Below are 14625 nucleotides of genomic sequence, written 5' to 3' on the forward strand. Positions count from 1 at the left end.
GTTGATTTGCCCTCAAACATCCGCCCCCAATCTATGTTCTTCAGTTCCCGCCTAATATTGTTATAATTAGCCTTCCCCCAATTTAGCACATTCATCCTCGGACCACTCTTATCCTTGTCCACCAGTACTTTAAAACTTACTGAATTGTGGTCACTGTTACCGAAATGCTCCCCTACTGAAACATCTACCACCTGGCCGGGCTCATTCCCCAATACCAGGTCCAGTACCGCCCCTTCCCTAGTTGGACTGTTTACATATTGTTTTAAGAAGCCCTCCTGGATGCTCCTTACAAACTCTGCCCCGTCTAAGCCCCTGGCACTAAGTGAGTCCCAGTCAATATTGGGGAAGTTGAAGTCTCCCATCACCACAACCCTGTTGTTTTTACTCTTTTCCAAAATCTGTCTACCTATCTGCTCCTCTATCTCCCGCTGGCTGTTGGGAGGCCTGTAGTATACCCCCAACATTGTGACTGCACCCTTCTTATTCCTGATCTCTACCCATATAGCCTCACTGCCCTCTGAGGTGTCCTCTCGCTGTATAGCTGTGATACTCTCCTGAACAAGTAGCGCAACTCCGCCTCCCCTTTTACATCCCCCTCTATCCCGCCTGAAACATCTAAATCCTGGAACGTTTAGCTGCCAATCCTGCCCTTCCCTCAACCAGGTCTCTGTAATGGCAACAACATCATAGTTCCAAGTAGTAATCCAAGCTCTAAGTTCATCTGCCTTACCCGTAATGCTCCTTGCATTAAAACATATGCACTTCAGGCCACCAGACCCGCTGTGTTCAGCAACTTCTCCCCGTCTGCGCTGCCTCAGAGCCACACTGTCCCTATTCCCTAGTTCTCCCTCAATGCTCTCACCTTCTGACCTATTGCTCCCGTGCCCACCCCCCTGCCATACTAGTTTAAACCCTCCCGTGTGACACTAGCAAACCTCGCGGCCAGGATATTTATGCCTCTCCGGTTTAGATGCAACCCGTCCATCTTATACAGGTCACACCTGCCCCGGAAGAGCTCCCAGTGGTCCAGATAACAGAAACCCTCCCTCCTACACCAGCTGTTTAGCCACGTGTTTGTCTGCTCTATCTTCCTATTTCTAGCCTCACTGGCACGTGGCACAGGGAGTAATCCCGAGATTACAACCCTCGAGGTCCTGTCTTTTAACTTTCTGCCTAGCTCCCTGAACTCCTGCTGCAGGACCTCATGCCCCTTCCTGCCTATGTCGTTAGTACCAATATGTACAACGACCTCTGCCTGTTTGCCCTCCCCCTTCAGGATTCCCTCTACCCGTTCGGAGACATCCTGGACCCTGGCACCAGGGAGGCAACATACCATCCTGGAGTCTCTTTCACGTCCACAGAAGCGCCTATCTGTGCCCCTGACTATAGAGTCCCCTATAACTATTACTCTTCTGCGCTTTGACCCTCCCTTCTGAACATCAGAGCCAGCCGTGGTGCCACTGCTCTGGCTGCTGCTGTTTTCCCCTGATAGGCTATCCCCCCCGACAGTATCCAAAGGGGTATATCTGTTCGAGAGGGGGACAACCACAGGGGATTCCTGCACTGACTGCCTGCCCTTTCTGGTGGTCACCCATTTCTCTGCCTGCACCTTGGGTGTGACCACACTTACATAACTGCGATCTATGACGCTTTCCGCCACCTGCATGCTCCTAAGTGCATCCAATTGCTGCTCCAACCGAACCATGCGGTCTGTGAGGAGCTGCAGTTGGGTGCACTTTCTGCAGATGAAGCCATCCGGGACACTGGAAGCCTCCCGGACCTGCCACATCTCACAGTCAGAGCACAGCACCCCTCTAACTGACATTGCGTCAATTAATTAAAATTAAAATTTGTCTTTTTTTTTTTTAATACTTTTTTTAAATTTCAAAGTTACTGTCAACTATCTGTTTCCTAGCACTAGATTTCTAATAGAAATGCGATAGCTAACTGTAATATTCTCCGATCTCTGGCTTAGATATCCTCTAAATTATAATTAAGTTATTATGTTTAATTAGATCCCAAATACTCAAAACAATTTAGGTTAGAATCCCAACCAGCCACTCAGGTCACAGCTTTTCTGTGATGTCACTTCAGTTTCCCCCCGACACACACAATTTGAAAAACAGGTATAAAAGTAAAAATCACTTGCTTACCTTCTGAGATGTTCTCAGGTTCCCTCGCTGACAGAGACTGCTCCTCCACCTCCAATCCTTGACCTGCACAATGCTAATAATATAATATGGCACTTACCTTACACCAATGGGTCTTATTATTAGGTTAGAGGAGGAGGGCGGGTGGGAGACACTACACGTGTAGTGTCTCGGGTTTCCTCTCCACCAGAATTTATTGGGGGGGGGGGGGGGGGGGGGCACTTGCCAGAGGTCGAACTTCCGGTTCCCGCCGAAATCCAAAGGGCTGCTCCTGCAAAGGTAAGTGCTTTTAAACTAACTACTCACCTCCCAGAAGGCCCCTGCGCACCGCTGCCGCCGAAATCCAAAGGGCTGCTCCTGTAAAGGTAAGGTTTTTAAACTAACTACTCACCTCCAAGAAGGCCCCTGCGCACCGCTGCCGCCGAAATCCAAAGGGCTGCTCCTGCAGCGTGCGGGTGAGGAGCAGCGTGTGGGTGAGGAGCAGCGTGTGGGTGAGGAGCAGCGTGTGGGTGAGGAGCAGCGTGGGTGAAGAACAGCGTGTGGGTGAAGAGCAGCGTGTTGGTGAAGAGCAGCGTGTGGGTGAAGAGCAGCGTGTGGGTGAAGAGCAGCGTGTGGGTGAAGAGCAGCGTGTGGGTGAAGAGCAGCGTGTGGGTGAAGAGCAGCGTGTGGGTGTGGAGTGAGGTGCAGCGTGTGGGTGAGGAGTGAGGAGCAGCATGTGGGTGAAGAGCAGCGTGTGGGTGAGGAACAGCGTGTGGGTGAGGAGCAGCGTGTGGGTGAAGAGCAGCGTGTGCGAGAGGAGTGAGGAGCAGCGTGTGGGTGAGGAGCGGACTGAGTGAGGAGTGGACTGAGTGAGGAGCAGCGTGTGGGCGAGGAGCAGCGTGTGGGCAAGGAGCAGCGTGCGGGCGTCGAGCAGCGTGCGGGCGTCGAGCAGCGTGCGGGCGTCGAGCAGCGTGCGGGCGAGGAGCAGCGTGCGGGCGAGGAGCAGCGTGCGGGGGAGGAGCAGCGTGCGGGGGAGGAGCAGCGTGCGGGGGAGGAGCAGCGTGCGGGGGAGGAGCAGCGTGCGGGGGAGGAGCAGCGTGCGGGGGAGGAGCAGCGTGCGGGGGAGGAGCAGCGTGCGGGGGAGGAGCAGCGTGCGGGGGAGGAGCAGCGTGCGGGCGAGGAGCAGCGTGCGGGCGAGGAGCAGCGTGCGGGCGAGGAGCAGCGTGCGGGCGAGGAGCAGCGTGCGGGCGAGGAGCAGCGTGTGGGCGAGGAGCAGCGTGTGGGCGAGGAGCAGCGTGTGGGCGAGGAGCAGCGTGTGGGCGAGGAGCAGCGTGTGGGCGAGGAGCAGCGTGTGGGCGAGGAGCTGCGTGAGTGAGGAGCAACGTGTGGGTGAGGAGCAGCGTGTGGGCGCGGAGCAGCGTGTGGGCGAGGAGCAGCGTGTGGGCGAGGAGCAGCGTGTGGGCGAGGAGCAGCGTGTGGGCGAGGAGCAGCGTGTGGGCGAGGAGCAGCGTGTGGGCGAGGAGCAGCGTGTGGGCGAGGAGCAGCATTGGTAAAGAGCAGCATGGGTAAAGAGCAGCATGGGTAAAGAGCAGCATGGGTAAAGAGCAGCATGGGTAAAGAGCAGCATGGGTAAAGAGCAGCATGTGGGTGAAGAGCAACGTGTGGGTGAGAATTGAGGAGCAGCGTGTGGGCGAGGAGCAGCCTGGGTGAAGAGCAGCATGTGGGTGAAGAGCAACGTGTGGGTGAGGAGTGAGGAGCAGCGTGTGGGCAAGGAGCAGATTGGGTGAAGGGCAGCATGTGGGTGAAGAGCAGCGTGTGGGTGAGGAGCAGCGTGTGGGTGAGGAGCAGCGTGTGGCTGAGGAGCAGCGTGTGGGTGAAGTGCAGTGTTAGTGAGGAGTCAGGAGCGTGTGGGTGAGGAGCAGCGTGTGGGTGACGAGCAGCGTGTGGGTTAAGAACAGCGTGTGGGTGAGGACCAAAGGGTGGGTGAGGACCAACGGGTGGGTGAGGACCAACGGGTGGGTGAGGACCAGCGTGTGGGTGAGGACCAGCGTGTGCGTGAGGACCAGCGTGTGGGTGAGGACCAGCGTGTGGGTGAGGACCAGCGTGCGGGTGAGGAGCAGCGTGCGGGTGAGGAGCAGCGTGCGGGTGAGGAGCAGCGTGCGGGTGAGGAGCAGCGTGCGGGCGAGGAGCAGCGTGTGGGCGAGGAGCAGCGTGTGGGCGAGGAGCAGCATGGGTAAAGAGCAGCATGTGGGTGAAGAGCAACGTGTGGGTGAGGATTGAGGAGCAGCGTGTGGGCGAGGAGCAGCCTGGGTGAAGAGCAGCATGTGGGTGAAGAGCAACGTGTGGGTGAGGAGTGAGGAGCAGCGTGCGGGCGAGGAGCAGATTGGGTGAAGGGCAGCATGTGGGTGAAGAGCAGCGTGTGGGTGACGAGCAGCGTGTGGGTGACGAGCAGCGTGCGGGTGACGAGCAGCGTGCGGGTGACGAGCAGCGTGCGGGTGAGGACCAAAGGGTGGGTGAGGACCAAAGGGTGGGTGAGGACCAAAGGGTGGGTGAGGACCAACGGGTGGGTGAGGACCAGCGTGTGGGTGAGGACCAGCGTGCGGGTGACGAGCAGCGTGCGGGTGAGGAGCAGCGTGCGGGTGAGGAGCAGCGTGCGGGTGAGGAGCAGCGTGCGGGCGAGGAGCAGCGTGCGGGCGAGGAGCAGCGTGCGGGCGAGGAGCAGCGTGTGGGCGAGGAGCAGCATGGGTAAAGAGCAGCATGTGGGTGAAGAGCAACGTGTGGGTGAGGATTGAGGAGCAGCGTGTGGGCGAGGAGCAGCCTGGGTGAAGAGCAGCATGTGGGTGAAGAGCAACGTGTGGGTGAGGAGTGAGGAGCAGCGTGCGGGCGAGGAGCAGATTGGGTGAAGGGCAGCATGTGGGTGAAGAGCAGCGTGTGGGTGACGAGCAGCGTGTGGGTGACGAGCAGCGTGCGGGTGACGAGCAGCGTGCGGGTGACGAGCAGCGTGCGGGTGACGAGCAGCGTGCGGGTGACGAGCAGCGTGCGGGTGACGAGCAGCGTGCGGGTGAGGCGCAGCGTGTGGGTTAGGAGTGACGAGCAGCGAAGAGCAGCGTGTGGGTGAAGAGCAGCGTGTGGGTGAAGAGCAGCGTGTGGGTGAAGAGCAGCGTGTGGGTGAAGAGCAGCGTGTGGGTGAAGAGCAGCGTGTGGGTGTGGAGTGAGGTGCAGCGTGTGGGTGAGGAGTGAGGAGCAGCATGTGGGTGAAGAGCAGGGTGTGGGTGAGGAACAGCGTGTGGGTGAGGAGCAGCGTGTGGGTGAAGAGCAGCGTGTGCGAGAGGAGTGAGGAGCAGCATGTGGGTGAAGAGCAGCGTGTGGGTGAGGAACAGCGTGTGGGTGAGGAACAGCGTGTGGGTGAGGAACAGCGTGTGGGTGAGGAACAGCGTGTGGGTGAGGAACAGCGTGTGGGTGAGGAACAGCGTGTGGGTGAGGAGCAGCGTGTGGGTGAAGAGCAGCGTGTGCGAAAGGAGTGAGGAGCAGCGTGCGGGTGAGGAGCAGCGTGTGGGTGAAGGGCAGCATGTGCGAGAGGAGTGAGGAGCAGCGTGTGGGTGAGGAGCGGACTGAGTGAGGAGCAGCGTGCAGGTGAGGTGCAGCGTGTGGGTGAGGTGCAGCGTGAGTGAGGAGCAGCGTGCGGTTGAGGAGCAGCGTGTGGGTGAGGAGCAGCGTGTGGTTGAAGAGCAGCGTGTGGGTGAAGAGCAGCGTGTGGGCGAGGAGCAGCGTGTGCGCGAGGAGCAGCGTGTGGGCGAGGAGCAGCGTGTGGGCGAGGAGCAGCGTGTGGGCGAGGAGCAGCGTGTGGGCGAGGAGCAGCGTGTGGGCGAGGAGCAGCGTGTGGGCGAGGAGCAGCGTGTGGGCGAGGAGCTGCGTGTGGGCGAGGAGCTGCGTGAGTGAGGAGCAGCGTGTGGGCGAGGAGCAGCGTGTGGGCGAGGAGCAGCGTGTGGGCGAGGAGCAGCGTGTGGGCGAGGAGCAGCGTGTGGGCGAGGAGCAGCGTGTGGGCGAGGAGCAGCGTGTGGGCGAGGAGCAGCGTGTGGGCGAGGAGCAGCGTGTGGGCGAGGAGCAGCGTGTGGGCGAGGAGCAGCGTGTGGGCGAGGAGCAGCATTGGTAAAGAGCAGCATGGGTAAAGAGCAGCATGGGTAAAGAGCAGCATGGGTAAAGAGCAGCATGTGGGTGAAGAGCAACGTGTGGGTGAGGATTGAGGAGCAGCGTGTGGGCGAGGAGCAGCCTGGGTGAAGAGCAGCATGTGGGTGAAGAGCAACGTGTGGGTGAGGAGTGAGGAGCAGCGTGTGGGCAAGGAGCAGATTGGGTGAAGGGCAGCATGTGGGTGAAGAGCAGCGTGTGGGTGAGGAGCAGCGTGTGGGTGAGGAGAAGCGTGTGGCTGAGGAGCAGCGTGTGGGTGAAGTGCAGTGTTAGTGAGGAGTCAGGAGCGTGTGGGTGAGGAGCAGCGTGTGGGTGACGAGCAGCGTGTGGGTTAAGAACAGCGTGTGGGTTAAGAACAGCGTGTGGGTGAGGACCAAAGGGTGGGTGAGGACCAACGGGTGGGTGAGGACCAACGGGTGGGTGAGGACCAGCGGGTGGGGGAGGACCAGCGGGTGGGGGAGGACCAGCGTGTGGGTGAGGACCAGCGTGTGGGTGAGGACCAGCGTGTGGGTGAGGACCAGCGTGCGGGTGAGGACCAGCGTGCGGGTGACGAGCAGCGTGCGGGTGACGAGCAGCGTGCGGGTGACGAGCAGCGTGCGGGTGAGGAGCAGCGTGCGGGTGAGGAGCAGCGTGCGGGCGAGGAGCAGCGTGCGGGCGAGGAGCAGCGTGCGGGCGAGGAGCAGCGTGCGGGCGAGGAGCAGCGTGCGGGCGAGGAGCAGCGTGCGGGCGAGGAGCAGCATGGGTAAAGAGCAGCATGTGGGTGAAGAGCAACGTGTGGGTGAGGATTGAGGAGCAGCGTGTGGGCGAGGAGCAGCCTGGGTGAAGAGCAGCATGTGGGTGAAGAGCAACGTGTGGGTGAGGAGTGAGGAGCAGCGTGCGGGCGAGGAGCAGATTGGGTGAAGGGCAGCATGTGGGTGACGAGCAGCGTGCGGGTGACGAGCAGCGTGCGGGTGACGAGCAGCGTGCGGGTGACGAGCAGCGTGCGGGTGACGAGCAGCGTGCGGGTGACGAGCAGCGTGCGGGTGACGAGCAGCGTGCGGGTGACGAGCAGCGTGCGGGTGAGGACCAAAGGGTGGGTGAGGACCAACGGGTGGGTGAGGACCAACGGGTGGGTGAGGACCAGCGGGTGCGTGAGGACCAGCGGGTGCGTGAGGACCAGCGGGTGGGTGAGGACCAGCGTGCGGGTGAGGACCAGCGTGCGGGTGACGAGCAGCGTGCGGGTGAGGAGCAGCGTGCGGGTGAGGAGCAGCGTGCGGGTGAGGAGCAGCGTGCGGGCGAGGAGCAGCGTGTGGGCGAGGAGCAGCGTGTGGGCGAGGAGCAGCATGGGTAAAGAGCAGCATGTGGGTGAAGAGCAACGTGTGGGTGAGGATTGAGGAGCAGCGTGTGGGCGAGGAGCAGCCTGGGTGAAGAGCAGCATGTGGGTGAAGAGCAACGTGTGGGTGAGGAGTGAGGAGCAGCGTGCGGGCGAGGAGCAGATTGGGTGAAGGGCAGCATGTGGGTGAAGAGCAGCGTGTGGGTGACGAGCAGCGTGTGGGTGACGAGCAGCGTGCGGGTGACGAGCAGCGTGCGGGTGACGAGCAGCGTGCGGGTGACGAGCAGCGTGCGGGTGACGAGCAGCGTGCGGGTGACGAGCAGCGTGCGGGTGACGAGCAGCGTGCGGGTGACGAGCAGCGTGCGGGTGACGAGCAGCGTGTGGGTGAAGAGCAGCGTGTGGGTGTGGAGTGAGGTGCAGCGTGTGGGTGAGGAGTGAGGAGCAGCATGTGGGTGAAGAGCAGGGTGTGGGTGAGGAACAGCGTGTGGGTGAGGAGCAGCGTGTGGGTGAAGAGCAGCGTGCGGGTGAGGAGCAGCGTGCGGGTGAGGAGCAGCGTGCGGGTGAGGAGCAGCGTGAGGGTGAGGAGCAACGTGCGGGGGAGGAGCAGCGTGCGGGGGAGGAGCAGCGTGCGGGCGAGGAGCAGCGCGCGGGCGAGGAGCAGCGCGTGGGCGAGGAGCAGCGTTACTGAGGAGTCAGGAGCGTGTGGGTGAGGAGCAGCGTGTGGGTGAAGAGCAGCGTGTGGGTGAAGAGCAGCGTGTGGGTGAAGAGCAGCGTGTGGGTGAAGAGCAGCGTGTGGGTGAAGAGCAGCGTGTGGGCGAGGAGCAGCGTGTGGGCGAGGAGCAGCGTGTGGGCGAGGAGCAGCGTGTGGGCGAGGAGCAGCGTGTGGGCGAGGAGCAGCGTGTGGCTGAAGAGCAGCGTGTGGGTGAGGAGCAGCGTGTGGGTGAGGAGCAGCGTGTGGGTGAGGAGCAGCGTGTGGGTGAGGAGCAGCGTGTGTGTGAGGAGCAGCGTGCGGGTGAGGGGTGAGGAGCAGCGTGCGGGTGAGGGGTGAGGAGCAGCGTGCGGGTGAGGAGTGAGGAGCAGCGTGTGGGTGAAGAGCAGCGTGTGGGTGAAGAGCAGCGTGTGGGTGAAGAGCAGCGTGTGGGTGTGGAGTGAGGTGCAGCGTGTGGGTGAGGAGTGAGGAGCAGCATGTGGGTGAAGAGCAGGGTGTGGGTGAGGAACAACGTGTGGGTGAGGAGCAGCGTGTGGGTGAAGAGCAGCGTGTGCGAGAGGAGTGAGGAGCAGCATGTGGGTGAAGAGCAGCGTGTGGGTGAGGAACAGCGTGTGGGTGAGGAACAGCGTGTGGGTGAGGAACAGCGTGTGGGTGAGGAGCAGCGTGTGGGTGAAGAGCAGCGTGTGGGTGAAGAGCAGCGTGTGGGTGAAGAGCAGCGTGTGCGAAAGGAGTGAGGAGCAGCGTGCGGGTGAGGAGCAGCGTGTGGGTGAAGGGCAGCATGTGCGAGAGGACTGAGGAGCAGCGTGTGGGTGAGGAACGGACTGAGTGAGGAGCAGCGTGCGGGTGAGGAGCAGCGTGCGGGTGAGGAGCAGCGTGCGGGTGAGGAGCAGCGTGCGGGTGAGGAGCAGCGTGCGGGTGAGGAGCAGCGTGCGGGTGAGGAGCAGCGTGCGGGTGAGGAGCAGCGTGCGGGTGAGGAGCAGCGTGCGGGTGAGGAGCAGCGTGCGGGTGAGGTGCAGCGTGTGGGTGAGGTGCAGCGTGAGTGAGGAGCAGCGTGCGGGTGAGGAGCAGCGTGCGGTTGAGGAGCAGCGTGCGGGTGAGGAGCAGCGTGCGGGTGAGGAGCAGCGTGCGGGTGAGGAGCAGCGTGCGGGTGAGGAGCAGCGTGCGGGTGAGGAGCAGCGTGCGGGTGAGGAGCAGCGTGAGGGTGAGGAGCAGCGTGCGGGGGAGGAGCAGCGTGCGGGGGAGGAGCAGCGTGCGGGCGAGGAGCAGCGCGTGGGCGAGGAGCAGCGTTACTGAGGAGTCAGGAGCGTGTGGGTGAGGAGCAGCGTGTGGGTGAAGAGCAGCGTGTGGGTGAAGAGCAGCGTGTGGGTGAAGAGCAGCGTGTGGGCGAGGAGCAGCGTGTGGGCGAGGAGCAGCGTGTGGCTGAAGAGCAGCGTGTGGGTGAGGAGCAGCGTGTGGGTGAGGAGCAGCGTGTGGGTGAGGAGCAGCGTGTGTGTGAGGAGCAGCGTGTGTGTGAGGAGCAGCGTGCGGGTGAGGGGTGAGGAGCAGCGTGCGGGTGAGGGGTGAGGAGCAGCGTGCGGGTGAGGAGTGAGGAGCAGCGTGTGGGTGAAGAGCAGCGTGTGGGTGAAGAGCAGCGTGTGGGTGAAGAGCAGCGTGCGGGTGAAGAGCAGCGTGCGGGTGAGGAGCAGCGTGCGGGTGAGGAGCAGCGTGCGGGTGAGGAGCAGCGTGCGGGTGAGGAGCAGCGTGCCGGTGAGGAGCAGCGTGCCGGTGAGGAGCAGCGTGCCGGTGAGGAGCAGCGTGCCGGTGAGGAGCAGCGTGCCGGTGAGGAGCAGCGTGCGGGAGAGGAGCAGCGTGTGGGTGAGGAGGAGCGTGTGTGTGAGGAGTGAGTTGCAGCTTGTGGGCGAGGAGCAGCCTGGGTGAAGAGCAGCGTGCGGGCGAGGAGCAGCGTGCGGGCGAGGAGCAGCGTGCGGGCGAGGAGCAGCGTGCGGGCGAGGAGCAGCGTGCGGGCGAGGAGCAGCGTGCGGGCGAGGAGCAGCGTGTGGGCGAGGAGCAGCGTGTGGGCGAGGAGCAGCATGGGTAAAGAGCAGCATGTGGGTGAAGAGCAACATGTGGGTGAGGATTGAGGAGCAGCGTGTGGGCGAGGAGCAGCCTGGGTGAAGAGCAGCATGTGGGTGAGGAGTGAGGAGCAGCGTGTGGGCGAGGAGCAGATTGGGTGAAGGGCAGCATGTGGGTGAAGAGCAGCGTGTGGGTGAGGAGCAGCGTGTGGGTGAGGAGCAGCGTGTGGGTGAGGAGCAGCGTGTGGGTGAGGAGCAGCGTGTGGGTGAGGAGAAGCGTGTGGGTGAGGAGCAGCGTGTGGGTGAGGAGCAGCGTGTGGGTGAAGTGCAGTGTTAGTGAGGAGTCAGGAGCGTGTGGGTGAGGAGCAGCGTGTGAGTGAAGAACAGCGTGTGAGTGAGGACCAGCGTGTGAGTGAGGACCAGCGTCGGAGTGAGGACCAGCGTCTGAGTGAGGACCAGCGTCTGAGTGAGGACCAGCGTCTGAGTGAGGACCAGCGTCTGAGTGAGGACCAGCGTCTGAGTGAGGACCAGCGTCTGAGTGAGGACCAGCGGGTGGGTGAGGACCAGCGGGTGGGTGAGGACCAACGGGTGGGTGAGGACCAACGGGTGGGTGAGGACCAACGGGTGGGTGAGGACCAGCGGGTGCGTGAGGACCAGCGGGTGCGTGAGGACCAGCGGGTGGGTGAGGACCAGCGTGCGGGTGACGAGCAGCGTGCGGGTGACGAGCAGCGTGCGGGTGACGAGCAGCGTGCGGGTGACGAGCAGCGTGCGGGTGACGAGCAGCGTGCGGGTGAGGAGTGACGAGCAGCGAAGAGCAGCGTGTGGGTGAAGAGCAGCGTGTGGGTGAAGAGCAGCGTGTGGGTGAAGAGCAGCGTGTGGGTGAAGAGCAGCGTGTGGGTGTGGGTGAGGAACAGCGTGTGGGTGAGGAGCAGCGTGTGGGTGAAGAGCAGCGTGTGCGAGAGGAGTGAGGAGCAGCATGTCGGTGAAGAGCAGCGTGTGGGTGAGGAACAGCGTGTGGGTGAGGAACAGCGTGTGGGTGAGGAACAGCGTGTGGGTGCGGAGCAGCGTGTGGGTGAGGAGCAGCGTGTGGGTGAAGAGCAGCGTGTGGGTGAAGAGCAGCATGTGCGAGAGGAGTGAGGAGCAGCGTGTGGGTGAGGAGCGGACTGAGTGAGGAGCAGCGTGCAGGTGAGGAGCAGCGTGCGGGTGAGGAGCAGCGTGCGGGTGAGGAGCAGCGTGCCGGTGAGGAGCAGCGTGCGGGTGAGGAGCAGCGTGCGGGTGAGGAGCAGCGTGTGGGCGAGGAGCAGCGTGTGGGCGAGGAGCAGCGTGTGGGCGAGGAGCAGCGTGTGGGCGAGGAGCAGCGTGTGGGCGAGGAGCAGCGTGTGGCTGAAGAGCAGCGTGTGGGTGAGGAGCAGCGTGTGGGTGAGGAGCAGCGTGTGGGTGAGGAGCAGCGTGCGGGTGAGGGGTGAGGAGCAGCATGCGGGTGAGGAGTGAGGAGCAGCGTGTGGGTGAAGAGCAGCGTGCGGGTGAAGAGCAGCGTGCGGGTGAGGAGCAGCGTGCGGGTGAGGAGCAGCGTGCGGGTGAGGAGCAGCGTGCGGGTGAGGAGCAGCGTGCGGGTGAGGAGCAGCGTGCGGGTGAGGAGCAGCGTGCGGGTGAGGAGCAGCGTGCGGGTGAGGAGCAGCGTGCGGGTGAGGAGCAGCGTGCGGGTGAGGAGCAGCGTGCGGGTGAGGAGCAGCGTGTGGGTGAGGAGCAGCGTGTGGGAGAGGAGCAGCGTGTGGGTGAGGAGCAGCGTGTGGGTGAGGAGCAGCGTGTGGGTGAGGAGTGCGGAGCAGCATGTGGGCGAGGAGCAGCCTGGGTGAAGAGCAGCATATGGGTGAAGAGCAGCGTGTGGGTGAAGAGTAGCATTAGTGAGGAGACAGGAGCGTGTGGGTGAGGAGCAGCGTGTGGGTGAGGAGCAGCGTGTGGGCGAGGAGCAGCGTGTGGGCGAGGAGCAGCGTGTGGGCGAGGAGCAGCGTGTGGGCGAGGAGCAGCGTGCGGGCGAGGAGCAGCGTGCGGGCGAGGAGCAGCGTGCGGGCGAGGAGCAGCGTGCGGGCGAGGAGCAGCGTGCGGGCGAGGAGCAGCGTGCGGGCGAGGAGCAGCCTGGGTGAAGAGCAGCATGTGGGTGAGGAGTGAGGAGCAGCGTGTGGGCGAGGAGCAGATTGGGTGAAGGGCAGCATGTGGGTGAAGAGCAGCGTGTGGGTGAGGAGCAGCGTGTGGGTGAGGAGCAGCGTGTGGGTGAGGAGAAGCGTGTGGGTGAGGAGCAGCGTGTGGGTGAGGAGCAGCGTGTGGGTGAAGTGCAGTGTTAGTGAGGAGTCAGGAGCGTGTGGGTGAGGAGCAGCGTGTGAGTGAAGAACAGCGTGTGAGTGAGGACCAGCGTGTGAGTGAGGACCAGCGTGTGAGTGAGGACCAGCGTCTGAGTGAGGACCAGCGTCTGAGTGAGGACCAGCGTCTGAGTGAGGACCAGCGTCTGAGTGAGGACCAGCGTCTGAGTGAGGACCAGCGTCTGAGTGAGGACCAGCGTCTGAGTGAGGACCAGCGGGTGGGTGAGGACCAGCGGGTGGGTGAGGACCAACGGGTGGGTGAGGACCAACGGGTGGGTGAGGACCAACGGGTGGGTGAGGACCAGCGGGTGCGTGAGGACCAGCGGGTGGGTGAGGACCAGCGTGCGGGTGACGAGCAGCGTGCGGGTGACGAGCAGCGTGCGGTTGACGAGCAGCGTGCGGGTGACGAGCAGCGTGCGGGTGACGAGCAGCGTGCGGGTGAGGAGTGACGAGCAGCGAAGAGCAGCGTGTGGGTGAAGAGCAGCGTGTGGGTGAAGAGCAGCGTGTGGGTGAAGAGCAGCGTGTGGGTGAAGAGCAGCGTGTGGGTGTGGGTGAGGAACAGCGTGTGGGTGAGGAGCAGCGTGTGGGTGAAGAGCAGCGTGTGCGAGAGGAGTGAGGAGCAGCATGTCGGTGAGGAACAGCGTGTGGGTGAGGAACAGCGTGTGGGTGAGGAACAGCGTGTGGGTGCGGAGCAGCGTGTGGGTGAGGAGCAGCGTGTGGGTGAAGAGCAGCGTGTGGGTGAAGAGCAGCATGTGCGAGAGGAGTGAGGAGCAGCGTGTGGGTGAGGAGCGGACTGAGTGAGGAGCAGCGTGCAGGTGAGGAGCAGCGTGCGGGTGAGGAGCAGCGTGCGGGTGAGGAGCAGCGTGCGGGTGAGGAGCAGCGTGCGGGTGAGGAGCAGCGTGCGGGTGAGGAGCAGCGTGTGGGCGAGGAGCAGCGTGTGGGCGAGGAGCAGCGTGTGGGCGAGGAGCAGCGTGTGGGCGAGGAGCAGCGTGTGGCTGAAGAGCAGCGTGTGGATGAGGAGCAGCGTGTGGGTGAGGAGCAGCGTGTGGGTGAGGAGCAGCGTGCGGGTGAGGGGTGAGGAGCAGCATGCGGGTGAGGAGTGAGGAGCAGCGTGTGGGTGAAGAGCAGCGTGCGGGTGAAGAGCAGCGTGCGGGTGAAGAGCAGCGTGCGGGTGAGGAGCAGCGTGCGGGTGAGGAGCAGCGTGCGGGTGAGGAGCAGCGTGCGGGTGAGGAGCAGCGTGCGGGTGAGGAGCAGCGTGCGGGTGAGGAGCAGCGTGCGGGTGAGGAGCAGCGTGCGGGTGAGGAGCAGCGTGCGGGTGAGGAGCAGCGTGCGGGTGAGGAGCAGCGTGCGGGTGAGGAGCAGCGTGTGGGTGAGGAGCAGCGTGTGGGAGAGGAGCAGCGTGTGGGTGAGGAGCAGCGTGTGGGTGAGGAGCAGCGTGTGGGTGAGGAGTGCGGAGCAGCATGTGGGCGAGGAGCAGCCTGGGTGAAGAGCAGCATATGGGTGAAGAGCAGCGTGTGGGTGAAGAGTAGCATTAGTGAGGAGACAGGAGCGTGTGGGTGAGGAGCAGCGTGTGGGTGAGGAGTGCGGAGCAGCATGTGGGCGAGGAGCAGCCTGGGTGAAGAGCAGCATATGGGTGAAGAGCAGCGTGTGGGTGAAGAGTAGCATTAGTGAGGAGACAGGAGCGTGTGGGTGAGGAGCAGCGTGTGGGTGAGGAGCAGCGTGTGGGCGAGGAGCAGCGTGTGGGCGAGGAGCAGCGTGTGGGCGAGGAGCAGCGTGCGGGCGAGGAGCAGCGTGCGGGCGAGGAGCAGCGTGCGGGCGAGGAGCAGCGTGCGGGCGAGGAGCAGCGTGCGGGCGAGGAGAAGCGTGCGGGCGAGGAGAAGCG

General features: G+C 63.5%; 1 protein-coding gene across 1 annotated transcript in view; it reads right to left on the reverse strand.

Annotated features, from left to right (window-relative positions):
• The window catches only part of sntg1 (syntrophin, gamma 1), an 807301-nt gene that overhangs the window by 447323 nt on the left and 345353 nt on the right, over positions 1 to 14625 (reverse strand). The gene's annotated exons all lie outside the window — the stretch shown is intronic.

The sequence above is a fragment of the Scyliorhinus torazame genome, chromosome 11 (assembly GCF_047496885.1).
Source record: "Scyliorhinus torazame isolate Kashiwa2021f chromosome 11, sScyTor2.1, whole genome shotgun sequence".
NCBI classification, from domain to species: Eukaryota; Metazoa; Chordata; class Chondrichthyes; order Carcharhiniformes; family Scyliorhinidae; genus Scyliorhinus; species Scyliorhinus torazame.